Source organism: Oncorhynchus mykiss, chromosome 15, assembly GCF_057628025.1.
Source record: "Oncorhynchus mykiss isolate SJ-2025 chromosome 15, ASM5762802v1, whole genome shotgun sequence".
Classification (NCBI taxonomy): Eukaryota; Metazoa; Chordata; class Actinopteri; order Salmoniformes; family Salmonidae; genus Oncorhynchus; species Oncorhynchus mykiss.
In genome coordinates, this window is record NC_143036.1 from 5,089,243 (window position 1) to 5,103,746 (window position 14,504).

Here is a 14,504-nt window from a genome sequence, read left to right on the forward strand (position 1 = left end):
ATTGTCCATACTGTAGAACTTGATGAAACAGAGAAGCCAAGAGAAACACACAGAGTTCTAGATTATATCACTGAGTTCTAAACATACCCTGAAGGAGTTCAGTTCACAGAGCCAGAGAGAGCCAGAGCCAGAGAGAGCCAGGGAGAGCCAGGGAAGGACAGGGAGAGACAGAGAAAAGAGAGAGAGACAGGGAGAGACAGGGAGAGACAGAGAAAAGAGAGAGACAGAGAGAGCCAGAGAAAAGAGAGAGACAGAGAGAGCCAGAGCCAGAGAGAGCCAGGGAGAGCCAGGGAGAGCCAGGGAGAGCCAGGGAGAGCCAGGGAGAGACAGGGAGAGACAGGGAGAGACAGAGAAAAGAGAGAGAGACAGAGAAAGGAGAGAGACAGAGAGAGCCAGAGAAAAGAGAGAGACAGAGAGAGCCAGAGAGCGAGACAGAGAAAAGAGAGAGAGAGAGAGAGTCAGAGAAAAAAGAGAGATGGCACCCTATGGCCTATATAGAGCACTACCCTCTGGACAAATGTAGTGCACTATATATAGGGAATAGGGTGCCATAGGGCTCTGGTCTAAAGTAGTGCACTATATAGGGAATAGGGCCCCATAGGACTCTGGTCTAAAGTAGTGCAGTATATAGGGAATAGGGTGCCAAGGCCCTGGTCTAAAGTAGTGCACTATATAGGGAATAGGGTGCCATAGGACTCTGGTCTAAAGTAGTGCACTATAATAGGGAATAGGGTGCCATTTGGGACACAGGCACACACTTTTATGGTACCGTGATCTCTCTGTGTCTGTCTGATAACCAGACTGGTGTAGATATCGCTCTGTGTCTGTCTGATAACCAGACTGGTGTAGATATCTCTCTGTGTCTGTCTGATAACCAGACTGGTGTAGATATCTCTCTGTGTCTGTCTGATAACCAGACTGGTGTAGATATCTCTCTGTGTCTGTCTGATAACCAGACTGGTGTAGATATCTCTCTGTGTCTGTCTGATAACCAGACTGGTGTAGATATCGCTCTGTGTCTGTCTGATAACCAGACTGGTGTAGATATCGCTCTGTGTCTGTCTGATAACCAGACTGGTGTAGATATCTCTCTGTGTCTGTCCGATAACCAGACTGGTGTAGGTATCTCTCTGTGTCTGTCGGATAACCAGACTGGTGTAGATATCTCTCTGTGTCTGTCCGATAACCAGACTGGTGTAGATATCTCTCTGTGTCTGTCTGATAACCAGACTGGTGTAGATATCTCTCTGTGTCTGTCTGATAACCAGACTGGTGTAGATATCGCTCTGTGTCTGTCTGATAACCAGACTGGTGTAGGTATCTCTCTGTGTCTGTCGGATAACCAGACTGGTGTAGATATCTCTTCTCTCTCTGTCTGTTATGTGTGAAGCTAGAAGGCGCATTAATCACTTCCAGACAATCTTCCTTTATGATCTACGGAATAGCGGGATTTAAAGAGCTGGCAGGCAGATCATGGTAATGTAAGGTGGTGGTGTACTCTGTTCTGCAACAGTAAGCTAGGTAGATTACTGCAATAAGATCTGACGCAGAACCAAACATCACTTTTCCAGGACATTAAAATCTGAAATTGCTGCAATATTGAATTTATTGAGGGATGGGGCGTTGGGTGAGAGGAGGGGAAAAGAGCAGAGACAGGCTTCTCCGTGCCAAGATGGAGGTGGGTGTGTGGGGTCGTGTGTGCAAACGGAGCATGAGCAGAGATATGCCCGTACCTGGTCCAGCCAACTCACTCAACCCGGAACCCACTCCCACACTGCATCATTATGTACAGGGGGAAAGGAGGGAGGGAGGGAGGCTTGGTTGTGATTTGATCCAGCAGCACAATGACTGGGCCTGCCTGCCATCAGGACAGGAAAACAATTCATTTCTGTGAGGTCAGAGATTGAGGGAAGACAGAGTTTCTGTCTCTAGTTAGGTCACCTCCGCCTACATATAGCAAGCGAACAGGGACCACTCCGCTCTCTGCCCAAACCCCCAGGCCTCCCATGATTCCCTGCTTCTCGTGGCATCTCTGGCGTGTCGGCCGGTAACCTCTGGCGACCTCTCAGACACGAAACCTGTGAAAATCGACCAGGGGTTCATGTCTTACATCAGAACGGTCCGTAATTGGGCCTCAAGGATACCAGTTCCGCTGAATTACAACCCCCCCCTCCCCAACGAAAGCCGCCCTGCCCCCACGGGCCCCCCGCCGGGATGTCCTGCCCGCTGCTTGCCTCTAATTGCTGCAACAGAATCTGGCAAACACAAAGCTGCTCACAGCTGGGGTGTCAGAGCATATTACTGCCTGTGTCTGACCAACAGGAGCAGTATAATAATATATATATATATATATAAATAAATATAATATAACAATATGACCAAATATGAACAAATACTGGAGACACAGAAGGACCAGATGGTAATTTAATTAGAACAAACCCAACACTGACCGGAGGCCGGAGAGAGAGAGAGAACTGACACTGACTGGAGGCCGGAGAGAGAGAGAGAACTGACACTGACTGGAGGCCGGAGAGAGCGAGAGAACTGACACTGACTGGAGGCCGGAGAGAGAGAGAGATAGAGAGAACTGACACTGACTGGAGGCCGGAGAGAGAGAGAGAGAACTGACACTGACTGGAGGCCGGAGAGAGAGAGAGAGAGAGAGAGAGAGAACTGACACTGACTGGAGGCCTGAGAGAGAGAGAGAGAGAGAGAACTGACACTGACTGGAGGCCGGAGAGAGAGAGAGAGAGAGAGAGAGAGAGAGAGAGAGAGAACTGACACTGACTGGAGGCCAGAGAGAGAGAGAGAGAACTGACACTGACTGGAGGCCGGAGAGAGAGAGAGAGAGAGAGAGAGAACTGACACTGACCGGAGGCCGGAGAGAGAGAGAGAGAGAGAGAACTGACACTGACTTGAGGCCGGAGAGAGAGAGAGAGAGAGAACTGACACTGACTGGAGGCCGGAGAGAGAGAGAGAGAGAGAGAACTGACACTGACTGGAGGCCGGAGAGAGAGAGAGAGAGAGAGAGAGAGAGAGAGAGAGAGAGAGAGAGAGAGAGAGAGAGAGAGAGAGAGAGAGAGAGAGAGGACTGACACTGAGTGGAGGCCGGAGAGAGAGAGAGAGAGAGAGAGAGAGAACTGACACTGACTGGAGGCCGGAGAGAGAGAGAGAACTGACACTGACTGGAGGCCGGAGAGAGAGAGAGAGAGAGAGAGAGAGAGAGAGAGAGAGAGAACTGACACTGACTGGAGGCCGGAGAGAGAGAGAGAGAGAACTGACACTGACTGGAGGCCGGAGAGAGAGAGAGAGAGAGAACTGACACTGACTGGAGGCCGTAGAGAGAGAGAGAGAGAGAGAGAGCTGACACTGACTGGAGGCCGGAGAGAGAGAGAGAGAGAGAGAGAGAGAGAGAGGGAGAGAGAGAGAACTGACACTGACTGGAGGCCGGAGAGAGAGAGAGAGAGAGAGAGGGTGAGAGAGAGAGAGAGAGAGAGAGACCGAGAGAGAAAGCGAAAGAGAGAAAGAGGCAGAGAGACAGAGAGAGAGAGGTCCACAACAACATTTCTGTTTTGATTGCTGTATTGATTGAGGCTAGAGTAAGTGGAGGATGTGTGTCGTCATAGCGACAGAAGGGAATCGTTGTGGTGGAGAGAGTGGAGAGAGTCAGGTGTGTGATTGTAAATGATCGAAAGGTTAATCCTTTAATTTGCAACAAAGCAAAAACACTTGATGCATAGAAAACATTCTAGTACTGAACTCAAACATCCATACTATTCTGAAATCTCTTTCCTCTGAGACCTCAAGACTACCTTCCTTCAGGTTTACACACGCACGCACGCACACACACACACGCACACACACACACAGGCCATCAAGGGCAACAGTGGTCAGACATTTCCCAGACTCATTAAAGAGAAAGACTTGGTTGTGAGTAGCAGCAGTGCTCACACAGACACCCTCTACTCTGTCACACAGACACCCCCCTACTCTGTCACACAGACACCCCCCTACTCTGTCACACAGACACCCTCTACTCTGTCACACAGACACCCTCTACTCTGTCACACAGACACCCTCTACTCTGTCACACAGACACCCTCTACTCTGTCACACAGACACCCTCTACTCTGTCACACAGACACCCTCTACTCTGTCACACAGACACCCTCTACTCTGTCACACAGACACCCTCTACTCTGTCACACAGACACCCTGTACTCTGTCACAGACACCCTGTACTCTGTCACAGACACCCTGTACTCTGTCACACAGACACCCTGTACTCTGTCACACAGACACCATCTACTCTGTCACACAGACACCCTCTACTCTGTCACACGCAGACTCGCACACACACACACAATACCCTAATCGCTAACTCCCTCCAACCACATCCAGCCAGCCCAGCCCAGCCAGCCCAGCCCAGCCAGCCCAGACTAGCCCAGTCCAGACTAGCCTAGTCCAGCCCAGCCCAGTCCAGTCCAGCCAGCCCAGTCCAGCCCAGCTCAGCCCAATCCTGCCTAGCCAGCCCAGCTCAGCCCAGTCCAGCCCAGCTCAGCCCAGTCCAGCCTAGCCAGCCCAGACTAGCCCAGTCAAGACTAGCCCAGTCCAGCCCAGCTCAGCCCAGTCCAGCCTAGCCAGCCCAGACTAGCCCAGCCCAGACTAGCCCAGTCCAGCCAGCCTACAGGTGCACTGAGTCCAAGGGGGGCTCATATAAAACCAGTCAAGTACGACCCTTCTGCCTGGCTGCCTCCTTTCTCTGGGCCGGGCAGGAATGCAGGGAGGGGAACTTATCTCCTGTCGCTTGGCATCACGTCAAGCCCAAGATCCGCAGACAAGAAACCAATTGTCACATAAGTGGGTCAGACAGCAACTCACCATGACCCTTTCGTCTAATCTAGCCTGTAGGGAGTGACAGGACAGGAAGTGACGGGACAGGAAGTGACGGGACAGGAAGTGACGGGACAGGAAGTGAAGGGACTGGAAGTGACAGGACAGGAAGTGACGGCCTTCCTTCTTTTCCTCTCTCTCTCTCTCTCTCTCTCTCTCTTTTCTTGCCACCCTCCAGATGAACTTCCACTACATGAGCACGGTGAGATCAAGGGACACTGCATCTCTCTCCTGTTGAATACCCTATCCATGGTTATCTCCACTACTTAAAACCACAATTCAGAAGAGGGACTCTGTAAATGCCTCTTAAATTGTAAACTGTGAATGAGTCACGGCTGAAACCACTGTACCTCCTCTCTGTACACCAGACAGAACTTCCCATGTCCATTATCCTGATGCTCACAACCAGGCCAATACCGGGCTCATCAGGACAGCTGACTGATCCGAATCCATTAGTTTCCACATTCGACTCTCAGCTGTGCGACACACGTCGTCCATTCGGGCACCAGGCGTGTCCGTATATAGCCCCTCCTCTTCCTCAAACGCAAGAATAAAGGGAAGTGACGTCTGATCCGTGACGCGGGACCAGCTGGGCGGGGTGGTTCCCATACAGCTGCATCCATGCTGGGCCGGGCCGGGCCCTCTGAATCAGGCCTTGGGACCATCAGGGACCAATCAGGAACCCATGCTGGGCCGGGCTGGGACCTCTGAATCAGGCCTTGGGACCATCAGGGACCAATCAGAGACCCATGATGGAGACAGGGGAGGGCACTGTATGTGTGTGTGTGTGTGTGTGTTGCCTGGCAGAATCATGCTTAGATAACCACCTACTTCCTGCTCACATCTCCATCGTGGCTCCATTCAAACCGTGCTATCCAAAAACACGTGCACCACACACACACACTCTCCATCTCTCTCAGCCCCCCTCTCTCCTCCTCCCATCTGGACTCTGCCCTTCCCGTCTCTCCCTTCGTCGTGTTTCCACACTCGTTGGACCATTTCAGATGGAGTCAGTGCAGTGAACCCACTGCCAGGTCACGTTGGAGCAGAGAGGAGGAGGGGAAGAGAGGAGGAGAAGAAGAGAAGGGAGGGGAGGAAGAGAGGAGGAGAAGAAGAGAAGGGAGGGGAGGAAGAGAGGAGGAGAAGAAGAGAAGGGAGGGGAGGAAGAGAGGAGGAGAAGAAGAGAGGGAGGGGAGGAAGAGAGGAGGAGAAGAAGAGAAGGGAGGGGAGGAAACGTCTGGTGTTGCTGGAGAGGCCAGAGAGGGAAGGGGAACACTTCAAACTTCACTGTAAAAGGTCCAGACTTGTAGACGCGATAGTCTGGCCTCCCAATGGTATGCGGCTCTGAGATCACCGTCCGTGGGGGGGAGCTCAGCCCGAACGTGCACCTCCCCAAAATTCCCAACCACCCCCCCTGCTCCGCGTACGCATCCTCTACTCATTTGAATGTGTTGACAGTTGGAGAAATTAGTTTTGAGCCATGCTGAGAATTAGAAAAGGTATGAAAATCAACGGTCCCAAGAATCTGCTGCACGTACACGTTGTGGACTCTGATAGACTTTTTAGAGGAGGAAAGGAGGAGGGAGTTTATGATAATTATCTGTAACTGTTACCCTGGGTAACAGCCGAGCTGCGGCCAGCCTGCAGGATAGTCGTTGGTTACGGGACAGTCTTGGTTACGGGACAGTCGTTGGTTACGGGACAGTCGTTGGTTACGGGACAGTCGTTGGTTACGGGACAGTCGTTGGTTACGGGACAGTCGATGGTTACGGGACAGTCGTTGGTTACGGGATAGTCGTTGGTTACGGGATAGTCGTTGGTTACGGGATAGTCGTTGGTTACGGGATAGTCGTTGGTTACAGGATAGTTGTTGGTTACGGGATAGTTGTTGGTTACAGGATAGTCGTTGGTTACGGGATAGTCGTTGGTTACAGGATAGTCATTGGTTACAGGATAGTTGTTGGTTACGGGATAGTTGTTGGTTACAGGATAGTCGTTGGTTACGGGATAGTCGTTGGTTACAGGATAGTCATTGGTTACAGGATAGTTGTTGGTTACGGGATAGTTGTTGGTTACAGGATAGTCGTTGGTTACGGGATAGTCATTGGTTACAGGATAGTCGTTGGTTACGGGATAGTCATTGGTTACGGGATAGTCATTGGTTACAGGATAGTTGTTGGTTACGGGATAGTCGTAGGTTACGGGATAGTCGTTGGTTACAGGATAGTCATTGGTTACAGGATAGTCATTGGTTACGGGATAGTTGTTGGTTACAGGATAGTCGTTGGTTACGGGATAGTCGTTGGTTACAGGATAGTCATTGGTTACAGGATAGTTGTTGGTTACGGGATAGTTGTTGGTTATGGGAGTCGTTGGTTACGGGATAGTTGTTGGTTACAGGATAGTCGTTGATTATGGGATACGGGATAGTTGTTGGTTACGGGATAGTCATTGGTTACGGGATAGTCATTGGTTACGGGATAGTCGTTGGTTACGGGATAGTCGTTGGTTATGGGATACGGGATAGTCGTTGGTTACGGGATAGTCGTTGGTTACGGGATAGTCGTTGGTTACAGGATAGTCGTTGGTTATGGGATACGGGATAGTCATTGGTTACGGGATAGTCGTTGGTTACGGGATAGTCGTTGATTACGGGATAGTCGTTGGTTACGGGATAGTCGTTGGTTACGGGATAGTCGTTGGTTACGGGATAGTCGTTGGTTACGGGATAGTCGTTGGTTGCAGGATAGTCGTTGATTACGGGATAGTCATTGGTTATGGGATACGGGATAGTCATTGGTTACGGGATAGTCGTTGGTTACGGGATAGTCGTTGATTACGGGATAGTCATTGGAATAATAATCTGTAAATGCTAGACATACAAAGAAAACCGAATTAAGGTTTAATTAAGGTTAATATAATATATATTCTTACTTTTCCCTCATTAAAAATCAACCTCGAACAGACATGGAGGAGAAATGTGCTTTAGGCTGTTTATGTCCAAACAGAGAGATGACAGGCTTGAGAAAGCAGCAGAGCTGGGAAGGAACCACCTCCCTCCCTTCCTGTATAAACTAAAACAGAAGAACAGGACCACTCTCTCCCCCTGATTTTAATCCCTTCTTTTGGCAAATAAAAATGTCCTGTTTAGTAATACCCACAAAAGCTGTTTTAAAGCTTTAAAAAGCACCATTTCCTCTAAACTTGTTTGAATGTCCTAATCAATTATATATATATATATATATATATATATATATATATATATAAGACTAGCATTAAATCCCATTTGTGGTTAGTTGTTGAGTCATAATATGGAATTGTAGTTGTGTACGACCTGCTATGGCCTACCGGCACAACACATATCAAAGCTCTGTGTGATAGGACCATCTGCATGTAGTGAGCTACGACACCGGCTTGCATGTGTTTGTGTAAGAGCAAAGAGGAAGTCCCAAGTGGCACCCTATTCCCTACATAGTGCACTACTTTTAGCCAGAGCCTTACGTGGGCATACATTACCATATTATTAGCTAAGGCAACAACAAACCCCCCCCAAAAAAAATCCCAAAACCGCAGCAAACTCTGGTGTCTTTAATGGACCACAATCCTCCATTCTGACATGCTGGTCTGTCCCCATTCATTAGAACCTGCTTTCATCTACCCACACTGCCCTCCCTCCCTCCCTCCCTCCGTCCGTCCCCTCCCTGCCTCCCTCTCTCCGTCCCCTCCCTGCCTCCCTCTCTCCGTCCCCTCCCTCTCTCCGTCTCCTCCCTGCCTCCGTCCCCTCCCTGCCTCCCTCTCTCCGTCCCCTCCCTGCCTCCCTCTCTCTCTCCGTCCCCTCCCTGCCTCCCTCTCTCTCTCCGTCCCCTCCCTCTCTCCGTCTCCTCCCCCTCCCTGCCTCCGTCCCCTCCCTGCCTCCCTCTCTCCGTCCCCTCCCTGCCTCCCTCTCTCCGTCCGTCCCCTCCCTGCCTCTCTCCGTCCCCACCCTGCCTCCCTCTCTCTGTCCCCTCCCTGCCTCCCTCTCTCCGTCCCCTCCCTGCCTCCCTCTCTCCGTCCCCTCCCTCTCTCCGTCTCCTCCCTGCCTCCGTCCCCTCCCTGCCTCCCTCTCTCCCTGCCTCCCTCTCTCCGTCCCCTCCCTGCCTCCCTCTCTCCGTCCGTCCCCTCCCTGCCTCCCTCTCTCTGTCCCCTCCCTCCCTGCCTCCCTCCGTCCCCTCCCTCCCTGCCTCCCTCCGTCCGTCCCCTCCCTGCCTCCCTCCGTCCGTCCCCTCCCTGCCTCCCTTCCCTGCCTCCCTACGTCCGTCCCTTCGCAAAGAACAAGACAGAAAAAAAAAAAATCAGGAGCAGCCCTAATGAGAATCCAGACTACTGCTGTATCACTGACTAAGGGGGCGTTCCAAATGGCTCCCTATTACAAAATATAGCGCACTATTTTAAACTACTCCTAAGGGAACTGGGGACCGTTAAAAATCTATTACAGATAGGAAATAGGCTGCAATTAATAAATCCTACACGGTCGAGGGAATCGTCACTAAGTCGAGGGAATCTTCGCTAAGTCGAGGGAATCTTCACTAAGTCGAGGGAATCTTCACTAAGTCGAGGGAATCTTCGCTAAGTCGAGGGAATCTTCGCTAAGTCGAGGGAATCTTCGCTAACTTAATAGATCAGTCATATATAACCTGTCTCCTACACGGCCCATTGAACTGACAAGAGATTGCGCAAGCTCATTTTCAAAAATCAATTCACAGCCTCTCCACTCAAATCCCTGAGAATGAAACAGACAGCTTCTCCACTCAAATCCCTGCGGCATCAGAGAACAGCAAACAAACACGCACTCCGATCAATCAACGCATCATTCATCACCACCACATGTAAACAAAAACTAATAGATATGTCCGATTGTAAAGCAACCTGTGTTATAAAAATCCCCCTGGTTCTTCAGAGCTAGTCGGCTCTCACTGCAGGTTTCTAAACAAAGTACCCCCCCCCCCCACCCCGTCACAACTGCCTCACCACAGGGGGGGGGGGGGGGGTAAATCTCCTGAACAATGCTCTAAGCAGCCCTCAGAATGGACTCGTTTACTAACCCCCCCCCCCCCCCCCCAAGACAGGATGTGCACTTTCAATGGGCTTTTAATTAACTACTCTGGCCAAGCAGATTGAGTTGAGTCTGTCTGTCTGTCTGACTCTCTGACTGCCTGCCTGCCTGCCTGTCTGCGTCTGTCTGTCTGTCTGCCTGTCTGCGTCTGTCTGTCTGTCTGTCTGCCTGCCTGTCTGTCGGCAAGCAAGAAAGGGGTAAAACAAATAGAGAACACAAACCTGTCCCAAATTATACGTTATTCCCTATATAGTGCACTACTGTTGACCAGGGCCCTATGGCACCCTATTCCCTATATAGTGCACTACTGTTGACCAGGGCCCTATGGCACCCTATTCCCTATATAGTGCACTACTGTTGACCAGGGCCCTATGGCACCCTATTCCCCATATAGTGCACTACTATCACTCTCTCGCTGGGCTTCACGCCCATCACTCTCTCGCTGTGTGTCATGGCGGAAGTGGGGGATATGTTAGTGGGCTCAGGGCAGTCCAGAGGGGATTGACATACCAATGGGATCATCAGTCTATGTCTGCCTCCCAAATGGCACTCTATTCCCTATGCAGTGCACTACTTTTGACCCATACCCACAGGGAATAGGGTGCCATTTGGGAGGCAATTTATCTTTGCCTGCCTGCCTGCCAAACAGCTGGCTTCAGTTGTTACAACATTCAACCCAGCACACCCCTCTCTCTTTCTGAGGCTGGTAGGAGAGGAGAGGAGAGGAGAGGAGAGGAGAGGAGAGGAGAGGAGAGGAGAGGAGAGGAGAGGAGAGGAGAGGAGAGGAGAGGAGAGGAGAGGAGAGGAGCGTATGTTGACTGGATGAGACTACAGATGCAGCCAGGGAAACTATTTATGGTCAGCATTTACTTTCCAGACACAGAGAAAGGCACACATACAGACATGCACACACACACAAACCAAAATAAACCATAGTTTGGCACACACATAGAGTAGGATGAGAGAGAGAGAGACAGAGCGAGCGAGAGAGCGAGCGAGAGAGCGAGCGAGAGAGCGAGCGAGAGAGCGAGCGAGAGAGAGACAGAGAGAGAGAGAGAGACAGAGAGAGAGAGACAGAGAGAGACAGAGACAGAGAGAGACAAAGAGAGAGACAGAGAGAGACAGACAGAGACAGAGAGACAGAGAGACCGAGAGACCAGGACATTCAGCAATGATGTGTTAAGATGTGCTGCTGAGAGAGCAGATACTGTAGGATACAGTAAACACCAGACCAGTATCAGGATGGACAGTAAACACCAGACCAGTATCAGGATGGACAGTAAACACCAGACCAGTATCAGGATGGACTGTAAACACCAGACCAGTATCAGGATGGACTGTAAACACCAGACCAGTATCAGGATGGACAGTAAACACCAGACCAGTATCAGGATGGACTGTAAACACCAGACCAGTATCAGGATGGACAGTAAACACCAGACCAGTATCAGGAGGTGATGTAAACACCGGACCAGTATCAAGATGGACTGTAAACACCAGACCAGTATCAGGATGGACAGTAAACACCAGACCAGTATCAGGATGGACTGTAAACACCAGACCAGTATCAGGATGGACAGTAAACACCAGACCAGTATCAGGATGGACTGTAAACACCAGACCAGTATCAGGATGGACTGTAAACACCAGACCAGTATCAGGAGGTGATGTAAACACCAGACCAGTATCAGGATGGACAGTAAACACCAGACCAGTATCAGGATGGACTGTAAACACCGGACCAGTATCAGGATGGACAGTAAACACCAGACCAGTATCAGGATGGACAGTAAACACCAGACCAGTATCAGCATGGACTGTAAACACCAGACCAGTATCAGGAGGTGATGTAAACACCAGACCAGTATCAAGATGGACTGTAAACACCAGACCAGTATCAGGATGGACTGTAAACACCAGACCAGTATCAGGAGGTGATGTAAACACCAGACCAGAATCAGGATGGACAGTAAACACCAGACCAGTATCAGGATGGACAGTAAACACCAGACCAGTATCAGGAGGTGATGTAAACACCAGACCAGTATCAGGATGGACTGTAAACACCAGACCAGTATCAGGAGGTGATGTAAACACCAGACCAGTATCAGGATGGACAGTAAACACCAGACCAGTATCAGGAGGTGATGTAAACACCAGACCAGTATCAGGATGGACTGTAAACACCAGACCAGTATCAGGATGGACAGTAAACACCAGACCAGTATCAGGATGGACTGTAAACACCAGACCAGTATCAGGAGGTGATGTAAACACCAGACCAGTATCAGGATGGACAGTAAACACCAGACCAGTATCAGGAGGTGATGTAAACACCGGACCAGTATCAGGATGGACAGTAAACACCAGACCAGTATCAGGATGGACTGTAAACACCAGACCAGTATCAGGATGGACAGTAAACACCAGACCAGTATCAGGATGGACAGTAAACACCGGACCAGTATCAGGATGGACAGTAAACACCAGACCAGTATCAGGATGGACAGTAAACACCAGACCAGTATCAGGATGAACTGTAAACACCAGACCAGTATCAGGATGGACAGTAAACACCAGACCAGTATCAGGATGGACAGTAAACACCAGACCAGTATCAGGATGAGCTGTAAACACCAGACCAGTATCAGGATGGACTGTAAACACCAGACTAGTATCAGGATGGACTGTAAACATTTACTGTATATAGATTTTTTTCTACTGTATTATTGACTGTGTGTTTGTTTTACTCCATGTGTAACTCTGTTTCGAACTGCTTTGCTTTATCTTGGTCAGGGTCGCAGTTATAAATGAGAACTTGTTCTCAACTATCCTACCTGGTTAAATAAAGGTGTTCTCTACTAGCCTACCTGGTTAAATAAAGGTGTTCTCAACTAGCCTACCTGGTTAAATAAAGGTGTTCTCAACTAGCCTACCTGGTTAAATAAAGGTGAAATTAAATAAAAAATAAAAATGACAGGGGACAGGGATAGGGGACAGGGATAGGGGACAGGGATAGGTGAATGAAGGTGATTTAGATGATAGTAGGTATGGGAGACAGGGATGCCAGTACAGTAGGGGTGGGGGACAGGGGACAGAGATGACAGTGCAGTAGGCGTGGGGGACAGGGGACAGGGATGACTGTGCAGTAGGCATGGGGGACAAGGAACAGGGATGACAGTGCAGTAGGCGTGGGGGACAGGGATGACAGTGCAGTAGGTGTGGGGGACAGGGATGACAGTGCAGTAGGTGTGGGGGACAGGGATGACAGTGCCGTAGGAGTGGGGGACAGGGGACAGGGATGACAGTGCAGTAGGCGTGGGGGACAGGAGACAGGGATGTCAGTACAGTAGGCGTGGGGGACAGGGGACAGGGATGACAGTACAGTAGGTGTGGGGGCCAGGGGACAGGGATGACAGTACAGTAGGCGTGGGGGACAGGGGACAGGGATGACAGTACAGTAGGTGTGGGGGACAGGGATGATACTACAGTAGGAGTGGGGTACAGGGCTGACAGTGCAGTAGGCGTGGGGGACAGGGGACAGGGATGACAGTACAGTAGAGATGGAAGACAGGGATGACAGTGCAGTAGGCGTGGGGGACAGGGATGACAGTACAGTAGGCATGGAGGACAGGGGTGACAGTGCAGTAGGCGTGGGGGACAGGGATGACACTACAGTAGGCATGGGGGAAAGGGATGACATGGACTGTCATGGGGGACAGGGGACAGGGATGACAGTGCAATAGGCATGGGGGACAGGGGACAGGGATGACAGTGCAATAGGCGTGGGGGACAGGGATGACACTACAGTAGGCATGGGGGACAGGGGACAGGGATGACACTACAGTAGGCGTGGGGGACAGGGGACAGGGATGACAGTAAGCATGGGGGACAGGGGACAGGGATGACACTACAGTAGGCGTGGGGGACAGGGGACAGGGATGGCACTACAGTAGGCACAGGGGACAGGGATGACAGTGCAGTAGGCATGGGGGACAGGGATGACACTACAGTAGGCATGGGGACAGGGGACAGGGATGACAGTACAGTAGGCATGGGGGACAGGGGACAGGGATGACAGTGCAGTAGGCGTGGGGGACAGGGATGACAGTACAGTAGGGATGGGGGACAGGGGACAGGGATGACACTACAGTAGGCACAGGGGACAGGGATGACAGTGCAGTAGGCATGGGGGACAGGGATGACACTACAGTAGGCATGGGGACAGGGGACAGGGATGACAGTACAGTAGGCATGGGGGACAGGGGACAGGGATGACAGTGCAGTAGGCGTGGGGGACAGGGGACAGGGATGGCACTACAGTAGGGATGGGGGACAGGGGACGGGGATGACACTACAGTAGGCACAGGGGACAGGGATGACAGTGCAGTAGGCATGGGGGACAGGGATGACACTACAGTAGGCATGGGGACAGGGGACAGGGATGACAGTACAGTAGGCATGGGGGACAGGGGACAGGGATGACAGTGCAGTAGGCGTGGGGGACAGGGGACAGGGA

General features: G+C 51.0%; 1 protein-coding gene across 1 annotated transcript in view; it reads right to left on the minus strand.

Annotated features, from left to right (window-relative positions):
- Positions 1–14,504, minus strand: part of LOC110490881 (retinol dehydrogenase 10-A) — a 29,203-nt gene that overhangs the window by 12,546 nt on the left and 2,153 nt on the right. The gene's annotated exons all lie outside the window — the stretch shown is intronic.